The sequence below is a fragment of the Rattus norvegicus genome, chromosome 14, assembly GCF_036323735.1.
Source record: "Rattus norvegicus strain BN/NHsdMcwi chromosome 14, GRCr8, whole genome shotgun sequence".
Lineage (NCBI taxonomy): Eukaryota > Metazoa > Chordata > Mammalia > Rodentia > Muridae > Rattus > Rattus norvegicus.
Window position 1 is genome coordinate 37,173,835 of NC_086032.1, and position 14,455 is coordinate 37,188,289.

Sequence of the window (14,455 nt, forward strand, 5' to 3'; positions counted from 1 at the left end):
CTACTATTCTTAGGTGTGTTTGCTTCTTTTTGTTCAAGAGCTTTCAGATATGCTATTAAGTTGCTAGTGTAAGATCTCTCCAGTTTTGTTATGCTTTCATTGAGTCTTATAAGTTTGTGTATGTTGTGCTTTAATTTTTTCTAAATTCTAGAAAGTCTTTAATTTATTTTTTTCCCTCACCACCTTCTCATTGAGTAGAGAGTTATTCAGTTTTCATGAGTATGTGGGCTTTCTGTTGTTTTTGTTATTGAAGACCAGCCTTCAAAAGCTGACAGTGATCTAATAGCATGCATATTTCATTTTTCCTGTATTTGTTGATGGTTGCTTTTTGTCTGATTATATGGTCAGTTTTGCAGAAGGTACCATGAGGTTCTGAGGAGGTATATTCCTTTGATTAGGGTGAAATGTTTTGTAGACATTGGCTAGATCCATTTGGTTCATAATTTTTGTTAGTTTATCTATGTCTCTGGTTATTTTCTGTTTCCATGATCTATCCATTCATAAGAGTGAGGTATTGAAGTCTCCCATAATTACTGTGTAAGGTTTTGATTTGTGTTTTGAGCTTTAGTAATGTTTCTTTTACAAGTGTGGGTGCCCTTGCATTTGGGGCATTGATGTTCAGAATTGAGAGTTCATCTTGGTGGATTTTTCCTTTGATGAATATGAAATGTCCCTCCCTGTCTCTTTTGATAACTTTTGGTTGAAAGTCTATTTTACTGGATATTAGAATGGCTACTCCAGCTTGCTTCCTGAGACCATTTGCTTGGAAAGATTTTCCCCAGCCTTTTAGTCTGAGTTATGTTTCCTTTATGCACCAAAATGTTAGGTCCTATTTATGTATCCAACCTGTTAGCCTATGTCTTTTTATTGGGGAATTGAGTCCATTGCTGTTGAGAGTTATTAAGGACCAATGATTGTTACTTCCTGTTAGTTTTGTTGTTATATTTGTGTGGTTCTCTTCATTTGGTATTGTTGTGGGATGATTAATTTCTTGGTTTTCCTTGGTGTAGTTTTCCTCTTTGTGTTGGAGTTTTTCTTCTATTATCCTTTGTAGGACTGGATTAGTGGAACGTGTTATTTAAATTTGGTTTCATGGAATATCTTGGTTTCTCCATTTATGGTGTTTGAGAGTTTGGTTTGTATAGTAGCCTGGGCTGGCATTTGTGTTCTCTTAAGTTCTGTATGCATTCTGTCCAAGACCTTCTGGCTTTTAGAGACTCTGCTGTAATTCTTATAGGTCTGCCTTTACATGTTACTTGGCCTGTTTCCCTTACAGCTTTTAATATTCTTTTTTTTTTAGTGTTTTAGTTATTATGTGATGGAAGGAATTTCTTTTCTGTTCCAATCTATTTGATGTTCTGTAGGCTTCTTGTATGTTCATGGCCATCTCTTTCTTTAGGTTAGGGAAGTTTTCTTCTATAATTTTATTAAAGATGTGCTCTGGTCCTTTGAATTGGGAATCTTCATTTTCTTCTATTCTTATTATTCTTAGGTTTGCTTTTTTCATTGTGTCCTGAATTTCCTGGATGTTTAGATTAGGAGCTTTTTGTACTTTGCACTTTTTTTGACTGTTGTCTTAGTATCTTCTATGGTATCTCCTACACCCGTGATTTTCTCATCTATCTCTCTATTCTCTTCTGTTGGTGATGCTTTCATCTGTAACTCATGGTCTTTTGCCTAGGCTTTCGATTTCCATGGATGCCTCCCTTTTTGATTTCTTTAATTTTTCTATTTCCATTTTTATATCCTAGACATTTTTGTTCATTTTTTATTTTTGATTGTGTTTTTCTGTATTTCTTTAAGGGATTTATATGTTCCTCTTTAAGGGCATTTACCTGCTTACCTGTGTTCTATATATCTTTAAGGGAGTTATTTATGTCCTCGTCAATCATCTTCACGAGATGGAATTTTAGGTCAGAATCTTGCTTTTCAGTTATAGTAGGGTATCCAGGACTAGATGTAGTGGGAGAATTGGGTTCTGATGTTGACAAATGGTATTGGTTTCTGTTGCTTATGTTCTAGTTCTTGCCTCTTGCCATCTGGTTATCTCTAGTATTAACTGGCCTTGATGTCTTTGACTGAAGCCTGTCCCTCCTGTGAACCTGGTTATAATGGATCTCCTTGAGTTAGGCAGTCTCTGCTTGTGAGAGGATGTGGAGTTCTGGCTCTGCTACTGGCAGTGCTGTGGGCCGGAATTAATCTGTGTCTCCAGCAAGGCAGATAGTTCCTGACTCTGCTGGGCTTCATGCGTATCCTGGTTAGGCCAGGTATAGGAGTGTGTGTGTGTGTGTGTGTGTGTGTGTGTGTGTGTGTGTGTGTTTGGAGGAGTGTCTCACCTAGGAGCCTGGTTGTGATGGACTTTGCTGGAGATAAGCTGTCTCTGAGTGATGATGAATATTTTTTGTGTTAAAATTTATCCATGTTCAAATTTTAAATGAAGCACAATTCTCTGCTATGTGAAAGAATGCGCAGTCATTTACTATCTCCTCATGATTGCAATCAAAATGGCTTCCTCCTTATTGCTATTTTAAATAAGGCAACATGGGAATTACACACATATTATTTAGCTATGTTTTGGATTATATTCTTGGGATTATATTTGAGAAGTAATATTTTTAATCAAATTCAAGGAAAATATTTAAAGGGAATATCATCTCCCTTCAAACTATATGCAGCAACAGGGTAGTGGAAGACCATGTCCATTAATGATTCTATATAGCATATAGTAGTAGTAAAATACCTTGTGGTTTGGAGATGGAATATCCATCAGAGACTCTTCAGTTTCAACATTTGGCTTTAGTTTGTGGCACTGCTCAGAAATGTTGTAGAACCTCCAAGATGGGAAAACTTGGTCCCATCTTGGTCCTTGGTGAGTCACAAGGTACTACCCTATAGATTTTACAGTGTGACTTCACTTCCTGTTCACTTTCTGCCTCTCGAGTGATTCTCTAGTCTAGTGACTAACTAGCTTCCTGTTTCTGTCACCAGGACTTTCTGCCTGCTACATCAATTACTTTTCTGTTTCTCTCATGAAATTCTATAAGCAAAACAATGAAAGAAGGAAGAAATTCTTTACGTTTATGATTCCTGAAGGATAAAGTCCATCATGGTGGTGAAGCATTGCAGCAAGCTGCAGAAATGGCATCAGGAGCAGGTGGAAGTCAAGAATCTACATCTTCAAATGCAAACCCAAAGCAGAGAGAGTCAACTCATGCACAGCAAAACTATACATTCTCCACGCCTATCCCTGGGTGCAGACTCCCTCCAGCAGTTCCTCTAAACTTGCCCAAACAATCAGCTAGTGCTACCAACTAGGAGCAAGTGTTCAAATACCTGAGCCTATGAGGGACACTCTCACTCAAACTCATATACCTTGTAAGGAAAATAACCCTGCTTTTCTTAACCTATTTGTGTTAGGATATTTTATCACAAAATCCAAAATATGATTGAGACACAGTCTTAAAATGTGCTGAATCTATTATGTCTTAAATTGCATAACTTTTCCCTTTTTTATAGATAAGGTTGAAATTGTGTATGTGTGTGTGTGTGTGTGTGTGTGTGTGTGTGTGTGTGTGAAATAAAGTGGGAGAGGGAGGGAGACAGAGACACACACACACACACACACAGAGAGAGAGAGAGAGAGAGAGAGAGAGAGAGAGAGAGAGATTTTTTATGAAACCCAGGACTATATGAGATAAGCAAGTATTCTCTCACTTTGCTAAAAAAAATCCCTTTAAATTTTATTTTGAGAACTCCTCTCCATAGATTATATGAAAATTGTGATCTTTTTCCACAGAAGTCTGAGTTGCTGGTCTTACATGCATAACTATTTTACTTCTGGTGATTTCTTGCAATTTTAATATTTATTTTAAAATTCTGCAGCACAGTTTTTCCTATTAAAACATTTATATAAACCAATGGTTTTAGAAATTTTATAGTACATAGTTACTGTATGACTGAGAAGTCTGGTTTTGCTTTTCTTTTTTTGAGTTTTCTGATTATCATATTCTCAGAATTCTCAAAGCAAAACAAACAGTGGAAGCATAAACAAATCAAGAATTGTAATAGTCAGATAATTAGTCAAGAAAAATGGTTAGAAGCAAATTTCTATTAATACATAGTAATACAGTATTGATTACAGCATCTGCCGAGGACCTGCTACTCTATTACAATACAGTGTGATTGAGTATCAGGCAATTCTGAACAGCAAAGGATGACAAAATCAGTTCATGATGATATCAATTCCTTTCAGGTTTTTTTCCCAAGATAAGTAAACAAAGAATAACAGAAAATCAGTTTTTGTTTTTTGTTTTTTTTCTCAGTTGTTGAAAATAACCACAAGCATGGCAGTTCTTCACAGTGATGCTGTCAGTATTTATTAGTCAATGTTGTCAGAATGCTCTAAAATTTGGAAAATAAAAGAAGACATATACAGGAGATTCTTATCACATCATCACAACAGGCAAAAGGTTATGAAATCCACATTCAAGACACATACAACTGCAGACATTAATGCCTCTCGAAATACCAAGTGGTTGCTTGTTTCCATAGCAATAAAAACAGTCCTCAAAGGCTTGAAAAATCATTCTCTTTTTTTTTTTGGCAAGAATAATGTTTTTCCCACAATTATAATTGTAAAAACAATATAAGAATCACATGAAAGATAATTTTCCACAAAACTGGCATTTTTTTGTGAGGCACAGATACTGTTAATTTACATCAAATCTCCCTAATCTGAGTAGACATATGTTTATATTCATCATAGACTATTATGGACAGCTCAAACCATGTAAGGACATTGTCTTAGTCAGGGTTCCTATTCCTACACAAACATCATGTCCAAGAAGCAAGTTGGGGAAGAAAGGGTTTATTCAGCTTACATCTATGTTGCTGTTTATCACCAAAGGAAGTCAGGACTGGAACTCACGCAGGTCAGGAAGCAGGAGCTGATGCAGAGGCCATGGAGGGATGTTACTTACTGGCTTGCTTCCCCTGGCTTGCTCAGCTTGCTGTCTTATAGATCTCAAGACTGCCAGCCCAGGGACTATGCCACCCACATGGGCTGGGTCCTCCCTCCTTGATCACTAATTGAGAAAATGCCTTCCAGGTTGAGGCATTTCCACAACTGAGGCTGCTTTTTCTGTGATAACTCCAGCTTGTGTCAAGTTGTCACACAAAACTAACCAGTACAGACATTAATACATTTTTAATGAAATTTGAGCTGCATGTACAAAAATATAAAAATAAAATGATTATCAAGCTTATGCACAATTATTTCAGCCATTAGTCTGGATTGCTATTGAATCCTTTTTCTGCACGAGATATAAACAAATGTCTATTGACCTCAGAGAGGGCACTAATGACCAAAGAAATGTTCTACCCAAGTCTAACTTTGTGAACCATTGAGTTTATTGTTGTTACTGAAATGTGTGGGACTGGCAAGCACGTGTATCAGTACAAAGCTAACCTTTTACATGGGCAATGACAAGTGAAACCGAATTTCTGGAATCCAGTTAAGGCAGTTCCACAGAAGACATAATTCTTATGCTCTTTTTCTGCAATGACTTACTGTTTATATGACCTTCTAGAGGGGGTTATTTTGCTTGATAACTTTTTGAGTCTTTTAACTTTCATTAGTTTCCCGAGTCTTATGACCATCCTCTTTCTAGTAGACAGTGTTTCAATCCAGAGAAATAGTTATATACTGTCAATAAACTAAACGTGAATATCATCATTTAACTCCTCTAATAAATACACACTCACACACACACACACATGCACACACACATACACACACGCACACACGTGTGCACACTCATAAACTAATGCTTATTCGTGGACTTTGAATCTTGTCTGTACTTATTTCTTTAAGTTATTCTTCTCTATATATGAGTATGTTTAGTTCTTTCTAGTGAGAGAAACCTAATCCAGACTGTCCTTTAGAATATTGCCTCGTGCAGACTACAGAAATAGCTGAAAAACTTTACATGACAATTATGAAGATGCTTCAAGAAATCAAATGAATTTTTTGTGGCAGGAACATATATATGCATGTATGGATATAAACATATTTATAGAGTACACCAATGTGAGGAGCTGTCCGAGGAGCTGTCCTCACAGATGTGAGGAGCTGTCCGAGGAGCTGTCCTCACAAACTCCATTACAAGATGGCACCGGCATCCGGCAGAACGCACCTAGTAAAAAGGGCAATACGCAGGCGCCTGGTAACGTCCCTACTCAAAGGGACATGTACGTTTTGGTACGTCATCTGGCATAATTGGCAGCGACCAGTCAGAGAGTGACACGTCCTAGGCTAGGATAGTTTCCTATATAAGGGACGGTTATTCCTCACTCGGCATCTCCGCATTGTAAGCTTATGCTCTCCCTCTCAAGACGCATTAAAGCTTTTCTGTAGTAGGATCCTGTGTGTGCCGCGTCGTTCCTGCTGGCGAGACGAAGCGCGGGACATCTGGTGCCGAAACCCGGAAAAGACCTCACCATCGTCAGCACCTTCGGAGATCCCTTGGCGACAAGGAGGATTCAGAACTGCAGGTAGATACGTTCGGAGAGGCAGCCCTCTCTTGGACTTTGGTCTGGGGTTGTCACCGCCTTGGGAAGGATTTGTTGAGGCTATAGTATTTGTCCTGGGAGCCACCCTACTCTTTATGTTCTGTTTTCACCGTTTTCGCTGTTAAAAGGACGATCACAGCAGCTGAAGGCGCGTCTCAGTCTCTCGTATATAAGTGAGCTTCGCGCAGCTCCCTTTTACCTTCAATTTTGACTGTTGAGGAACAAGGACGCGATAAGGCCGACGTAGATAAGCGGCACCGTCCGGGGAGGCGCGTGTAAGACTCCCGTACATAAGAGAGCAGCGTGTCCGTCTCTACCCTTTCACCTCACGCCTTGTCAGACGGACGTAGATAAGCCGCCGGCGTTCCTGGCCCATCATGGGATCCTCACAGTCTGTGGTCACGGCCTTGGAAACAGTGTTAAAGCAGAGGAACATCAAAATTGGAGGAGGAACACTTAAAAACTTTGTGAAGGAGGTGGAGAGGGTGGCTCCTTGGTTTGCCTGTTCAGGCTCGTTTACAATTGCCTCATGGAACAAACTTGGAAAAGACCTTGACAGAAAATTGGCGGAAGAGGATCTGCGCCTAGGGACCAAAGCTATATGGAAGCTGGTTAAGAATTGTTTAAAGGATGAAACGTGTAAGGCAGCAGTAGTAGAAGGACAGGCCACTCTCGAGGTAGTCCGGGAAAGTCTGTCAGAAACCGAACGTAGTGAGAGGTTGGGCGCGCGCAAGAAAAAAGACGTCCTAAGAAAGAAAAAGTGCCCTCCTGGTAAGTCCAAAGACAAGGGAGCGTTGAAATTTTCAGATTCCAGCACTTCCTCCTCTACACATAAACCAGGAGGGGGAGCCAGCCTATACCCTGTGAAAGAGCTAGAAGCGCTGAACCTCGACAGTTCTGAAAGCTCTGAAAATAAAACCTTAGACTCAGAGGAGGAGGCCGAGCTAGTGCTGTTAGTATTCTTGAAACCGCCGGTATAATTAAAACCACTAGTAAGGTGGCAGATATTTTCCGAAAAATCCAAATTATCCTATTAAATAGAAGATTCCCTGTATACATTACTCATATACGGGCCCATTCTGGACTCCCTGGCCCAATGAGTTCAGAGAATGATTTGGCTGACAAAGCCACAAAAATGATAGCTGTGGACCTGGCCTCTCCTTTAGAGGCCGCTAAAGCCTTTCATGGCAATTTCCATGTCACCTCAGAAACTTTACGCCGCCGCTTCTCTATAACTAGAAAAGAGGCACGTGATATAGTCACCCAATGCCAACAGTGCTGCCAGTTCCTCACATCGGGGTCAACCCGAGAGGAATACAGCCATTGCAAATCTGGCAAATGGATGTTACTCATAATTCTACTTTTGGAAAATTACAGTATGTGCATGTATCTATAGACACATGTTCTGGCATTCTACATGCCACCCCACTTACAGGAGAAAAAACAACACATGTCATTCAGCACTGCCTTGAAGCATGGAGTGCTTGGGGAAAGCCAAAATGTGTAAAAACTGACAATGGCCCCACCTACACATCTCAAAAATTCCGTCAGTTTTGTGCTCAGATGCAGGTTACCCACCTGACGGGCCTGCCCTACAACCCTCAAGGACAGGGAATCATAGAGTGTGTTCATCGGACGCTCAAATCATATTTAATACAAACAGCGGCTGAGCGACATTGCTCAGAGCCCAAGAGGACAAAAGAATTAGTCAAATGGAAGGATGTATTAACAAATGAATGGAAAGGCCCGGATCCTGTTTTAATAAGATCCAGGGGAGCTGTCTGTGTTTTTCCACAGGACAATGAAAATCCCATATGGATCCCAGGACGACTTACTTGGAGCATCACAGCAAGTGATCAAGAAGGGACTGGGACTCCTGCACCTCCTCACTCTTCTTCCATGGATGCCAGCAACGGTACAGGGCGAGCTACGATGGGGAATAATGTCAACCTTTCCACTCCCGATGCCGGTGATGTACCACTAACAGGGATTTAGGGTTGGCCTATTTACCTAAGGATCCACAGGTTGAACGACTAAAAGAAAATAGGACTATTCCCCTTAAGGGCAGCCTTTGTTTTGGCATATTCAACAAAACATCTTTTGATCTCCCTTGCATTATGTTATATAATCAATCTTCTGCTTGGTTAAGGGAGGCCACATGGGGAACTGGTGAGGAGGACATTGTGGCTAACGCCACAGTTCTCTATGGTGGTGGCCTTACATTGGGTTAATGGTAGCTGCACTGATCTTACGCCCATGGCGATGCTACTTGGAGGAAAGGGCGAAAAGGGACGGTTGTCATTTTCCTGGACGGGGAACATCAAACCTGCTGATATCGCAGTAGTTACCCGCATGCCTCGCTTTATCCCGATCCCTGTTGATGCCCCGGGGACCATAACCTTATTAAGAGGAAAAAGAGATTTTGGTACTTCTGCAATTATTGCTGGCATTATTGCTACGACAGCAGTCGCTGCCTCGGTTACTGCCTCGGCATTGGCCTTGTCAAATTCAGTACAGACAACCCAAACTATCAATGATTTATCGGCCACCATCTCTGTGGCTCGGGACAGACAGGCCTCGGCCAATACTCAGATATAGGGAGGCCTTATGCTTGTCAACCAACGTATAGATCTGGTCCGAGAGCAATTAGACATTCTATGGCAACTGGCCCAGCTTGGCTGTGAGCAAAAACTCCCAGGCCTTTGTGTCACCTCCATATAATATGACAAATTTACCTGAGCTGCTAATCTGTCTAAGAGTCTTTCACAGGATCTGTTACAGAATTGGACCTCGGAGTTTGAACAGACACTTCAGGAGCTGAGAGCGACCATCATTCAAGTAAATTCTACCCGACTGGACCTGTCTTTGATGGAGGGATTGTCGTCCTGGATCACCTCAGCAGTCTCTTATTTCAAGGAATGGGTGGGAGTGGGACTTTTTGGAGTGATCCTCTGCTGTGGATTAGTGTTACTCCTCTGGTTGCTTTGCAAATTGAGATCTCAAACAAGAAAGGACAAAGTAGTGATCGCCCAGGCGCTTGTAGCCCTTGAACAAGGAGCGTCAGCCGATATCTGGTTGACCATGCTCAAGCAACAGGTCGCCGGCTGGACAGCTCTTGCACTCCTAGAACCTTGGTTCATTGCACAGGATTAGAGTGTCCGGCTTGAGCAGCCCATGAGGGGTGACGAGCTTAGCATCGCACAGGGAAGTTCTACCAAATATGCTCCCTGGAAGGCATGTCATATTACATGAGGGTTTCTGCCCCAGTTTTCCCTCCCTCGAAAAATGGCAGTGCGACGGGTCGGGAGTGCCCTGGGTCCCAACAACAGCCTAAGGGTATCTCTCTTGTACAAGTTCGCCAACTTTGTACGAGGATATGACCTCTGTCTTCACCCTCCTATATCTGGGTGTCCTGTTTGCTTAAAAAAAAACAGAAAAGGGGGAGATGTGAGGAGCTGTCCGAGGAGCTGTCCTCACAAACTCCATTACAAGATGGCACCGGCATCCGGCAGAACGCACCTAGTAAAAAGGGCAATACGCAGGCGCCTGGTAACGTCCCTACTCAAAGGGACATGTACGTTTTGGTACGTCATCTGGCATAATTGGCAGCGACCAGTCAGAGAGTGACACGTCCTAGGCTAGGATAGTTTCCTATATAAGGGACGGTTATTCCTCACTCGGCGTCTCCGCATTGTAAGCTTATGCTCTCCCTCTCAAGACGCATTAAAGCTTTTCTGTAGTAGGATCCTGTGTGTGCCGCGTCGTTCCTGCTGGCGAGACGAAGCGCGGGACACACCAACCCACTACTTCCATTTTTGTAGAAATACAGTCAATTCTAATGAGAAAGGATTTCATTTCATTGATACGTGTGGATTGAACTAAAACTGAAATAAGCAAATCTCCATATGTGTTTTCTTGTTACTCAGGATGACAAATTTCCTGTTTAGCTTAAGCTGATTCAGGTTGTTTTTCAGATTTGTGTAAGATAGTAATGTCCTGATCCTCTGTGAGGACACTGACCACAAAGCTCTCTGTAGAAGCTGCCATCAAGTGTAGTGAAGCCCAGTTAGAGTAATTCGAGTGAAGACTTTGAAGTAAGATACTAATTAATACTTGGAGTTTCCTGATTTGGCATATGACGAGTTTGGAAGTTATTACTCTATATGAACAAGTTAAAAATATAAAACTGGATAACGTGAAAATGGGTAATTGCTTTAGGTCAACCAGGAACTGACTCCCCAGGGATTACTATCATCTCCCCTCACATAGTGAAAGGCAAGCATAGAGCATTGGTTATTTTCGTATACTGTGAGAAAATTCCCTGACAGAAACAACGTGGGAGAGAAAATAGTTATTTTGGCTTATGCCTTCTGAGGTTCTGTAGTTCATCATGATAGAGAATGCATAATATTAGGTCTGTGAGCAGGGCTAGTCATATTTCATCCACAAACAGAAAGCAGCTGTGGAGAGAACAGGAACTAGGGTAAAGCAATACAGTCTCCCAAAGCCCACCTTCAGTGAGGGTTCCACTTTCTAAAGTTTCCATAACCTCACCAAATAGCACCACTAACTAAGTGGGGACAACGTGTTTAAATACATGAGCCTATGAGACACATTCTGTTTTCAAACCACAAAATATAGAGGTTCACAACTTTTATGGCAGAACTTAAACTGTAATTGACAAATTATTGAGGGATAAGGTCTGAAATTTTAAAAATTCCAAGGGACCCCAGATTGCTTAGGGCATCAGTTCTATAAATTTTGCCTCTAGGATGAATATCTGATTCATAAGTAGAGTGAGATCAACCCTTTCATAACCCAACAAGAAGAACTAGGAAAAGAGGCACTGGAAAATATAATCAGATCATCAAATACTTACCAACAAACTTTACACAACAAGAAAAGTTTGGGGTTTAACCTACTGTGGTTTTCCCAGAGTCCAGACATAGCAGGATCTAGTCATCTGGTCTCCTTTAAGGTCAGGGTGAGAGGGGAATCAGAAGCATGTGTGAGCATCATGGGTCAGGCCACATGCTTTCTGTCAGACTAAGGCCTCATTGAAAAACCAGATTCCCTTCCATAGATCATGTGGCACTGTCACAACAAACATGTTTACTTCATGATATTGAGCTTTGTACAAAAACTACAACGCACAGTAAAGGCAAAACTTAGAGTAATAAGGCCACACAGGTACTTCAGAGGCTTAAGGCACCAGCTTCCAATCCTAACAGTGTGAGTTTAATTCCTAGGATCCATGGGAGGAAGGAAAGAGCCATTAAAAAGGTGTGTTTTAGCTTTCACAAGCACACCTTGCATGTGAACAGTTCTCTTTCAAAGAAATCACTAAATAGATGTAATTTAGAAATTTAAAAATAAAGAAATAAGATCAGAGCAAGACTCAGATGATATGTCAAAATGTTAAATTATAAAAAAAATAATAAAGGAGAGAGGATCTATGTAGTGATGCTAAAGATATTCAGAGATATAGGGTCAAAACCCAGACACCAAGCAGTAACTTCAGGAAAATGCAAAAAGAGAAGAAAAAGTGATATGAAATAAGAAAAGAAAAAGGTTAAAAATCTAAGCACTAGAGAAGAAAGAATGTCTTTATTGACAATGTTAGCAGACTGACAAATGCCTTTTAATATTTGAGCAAAGCCTCAATAAGCTTAATAGTGCCTCATTAGAAATTGAAAATAAAATCAAGGAGCAAAGAAAAATAGCAGAAATCAAGATCTGCCAGTCAGCAATGAATGTTACAAAACACATTTTGAGAACAAAAGGAAAATAACGAGAAACCAACAGGATATTTGAAGAAGTCATGACTAAGATTTTCCTTAATATTAATCAGACTTCAATGCACATATTTCAGGAAATAAAAAAAAGAAAGAAAGGTAAATGCCAAAACATTTATACCTAGGAAAAGATACATATTAAAACTGCAAAAGGAAACAAAGACATGTTTCGAATAAAAAAAAAGTCTTCAAAGAACATAAAGGGGGAACACTCTGCAGGTGTAGAGAGATAGGAATAAGAATTGTAGTAATCTTCCCAGAAATTACATAAGAAGCATATGGGCTGAAATATGTAAAACACTGAAAAATAACCCACCAACTTAGAATTCTGAATGTTGTTAATTATCTTCAAACGCGAAGGAAATATGAAGAATTTCTTAGAAAAATATAAGTTGTGGAAATTCTTTCTGAAAGAACTGCTTTATAGAACATGTCAATAGTTCTTCAGAAGTAAGGAGAATGATAGAGGTCAGAGCATTGCATCTCCATCAAGAGAGGAAAACTGCTTCAGAATGATAAAGGAAGTAAAATATTTCCTTTTTATGAAATTTATTGAACAGATGGTAAAGTGTTTGAGATCATACCAATGGGCTCAGTGGTTCATCCTTATGGAAACATGAGATGGTGGGACAATTAGGTCTGCAGCTCCATCTTCTCTCCAAGTTCCTCACTTTCCCTCAATTTTTCAGATTTTATATTTTCTATTCCTGTGTATTTATATAAAATATATTAAATATAACGTCCCCAGGGACTAGATAGGGACCATGGACCAGCGCACAGGGCAGTGGTACTGGGAGAACTCTTCTTCCCAGAGCTCCCTTGTCCGTCCTGCTCCAGGTCTGAGTTTTGAACCATGTAGGGTCCAGGTGAAAAGAAAGCAGCCCGGAAGACAACATCCTGAACTGCAAGTGCCTGCTTAGGAGCTCAGCACGGATGGCTGTGTCTTCTGGGACCCCTTTTCAGGCTTGGGTAATATCAGCCATTTTTAGATTGGTTCTGTTTCTACCTTCCCACCCACGCCGGGCAAGCAGAAAAACTTACACTGCCCCGTCTTCCCCCAATTCTGCAGGTGGAGGTTGTTAGCCTAGCTTCCTTTTTGAGATATTTTCATTTTTGTGAGACTCTTTGTAATAAAACAGCGTGTTTCTATAAAAAATGCAAATCAAAACAACCCTGAGATTTCACCTCACACCAGTGAGAATGGCTAAGATCAAAAACTCAGGTGACAGCAAAAGCTGGCGAGGATGCGGAGAAAGAGGAACACTCCTCCATTGTTGGTGGGATTGCAGACTGGTACAACAATTCTGGAAATCTGTATGGAGTTTCCTCAGAAAATTGGACATTGAACTACCTGAGGACCCAGCTATACCTCTCTTGGGCATATACCCAAAAGATGCCCCAACATATAAAAAAGACACGTGCTCCACTATGTTCACAGCAGCCTTATTTATAATAGCCAGAAACTGGACAGAACCCAGATGCCCTTCAACAGAGGAATGGATACAGAAAATGTGGTACATCTACACAATGGAATGCTACTCAGCTATCAAAAACAATGACTTTATGAAATTCATAGGCAAATGGATGGAACTGGAAAATATCATCCTGAGTGAGGTAACCCAATCACAGAAAAATACACATGGTATGCACTCATTGATAAGTGGATATTAGCCCAAGTGCTTGAATTACCCAAGGTGGACAGAACACTTAAAACTCAAGAAGGATGACCAAAATGCGAATGCTTCATTCCTTCTTTAAAAGGGGAACAAAAATATCCTTATCAGGGGATCGGGAGGTCAAGTTTAGAACAGAGACTGAAGGAACACCCATTCAGAACCTGCCCCACATGTGGCCCATACATATACAGCCACCAAACTACATAAGATGGATAAAGCAAAGAGGTACAGGCTGACAGGAACCAGATGTAGATTTCTGAGAGATACAGCCAGAATACAGCAAAAACATAGGTGAATGCCAGCAACAAACCACTGAACTGAGAACGGGACCCCTGTTGAAGGAATCAGAGAAAGGACTGGAAGAGCTTGAAGGGGCTCGAGACCCCATATGAACAACAATGCCAACCAACCAGA